Here is a 1,161-nt window from a genome sequence, read left to right on the forward strand (position 1 = left end):
GGCAATGACAAATACGAGACAGACGAATACATTTACCTTAAAATCTGTGACAAAAGAAACAAATTCTACATAGTACCTGACGACTTCCCACTAATTGAAGACGGAATCATAGGGTTACCAATGCTAAAAAACTATCGATACAAAATTGCAAACGACCACATCCAACTCAACGATCATGTATTCTTATTTCAGCCACCACAGGTAATTTCCCCAGGACAAACCAAAGTCGAAACAACTTATCTGGACAAGAGACCAACGCGAGTATGCTTCTGCGATCTTGGTGAGCAACCAATACCAATTTCTAATGATCTCTCTAATGAAGTTGATCTCGAACAAATTCAAAAATTCAAAAACATAATTAGAACAAGCCATATTGAAAACAACTTCCGCATTCCTATCGAAAAAGTCCTCTTACACTACATTGACGTATACAACTTAGACACAGACACTTTACCATGCACCGATTTAACAAAACACATCATCACATTGAAAGAAAACAAAATCATAAACTTCTAAAAATCTTACAGACCACCCGAAGCACACAAATTAGAAATCGAAAAACAAATCAAAGAAATGTTAAACAAAAATATAATCGAAGAATTAAACTCACCATACAATAGTCCAGTATGGGTAGTCTCCAAGAAATCGGACGCCTCCGAAAAACAAAAATGGCGCTTAGTGATAGATTTCCGTAAATTAAACGAATTAACTGATCAAGACGCGTACCCTTTGCCAAACATTGACGCTATACTCTCACAATTAAGAAACGCGAAATTCTTTTCCGCACTAGACCTCTCTTCCGGCGTTCATCAAATACCAATGGACGTAACATCAAAGAAATATACAGCTTTTAATACGCCTCAGGGACACTTTCAATACAATCGAATGCCATTTGGATTAAAAAACGCCCCAGCTACATTCCAACGCATGATGGACACAGCACTTCGCGATTTATTAAATAAATATTGCTTCGTTTATCTAAACAACATCATAATATTCGGAAGTACGATTCGACAACATAACGACAACCTTGCAATTGTATTACAGAGATTAAGAAAATTGGGACTAAAGATTCAATCAGACAAATGTGAATTCTTAAAACTAGAATTAGAATACCTTGGACACATTATCACACACGAAGGAATAAAACCAAACCCGAAA

Source organism: Bombus bifarius, unplaced genomic scaffold (assembly GCF_011952205.1).
Source record: "Bombus bifarius isolate JDL3187 unplaced genomic scaffold, Bbif_JDL3187 scf7180000007998, whole genome shotgun sequence".
Lineage (NCBI taxonomy): Eukaryota > Metazoa > Arthropoda > Insecta > Hymenoptera > Apidae > Bombus > Bombus bifarius.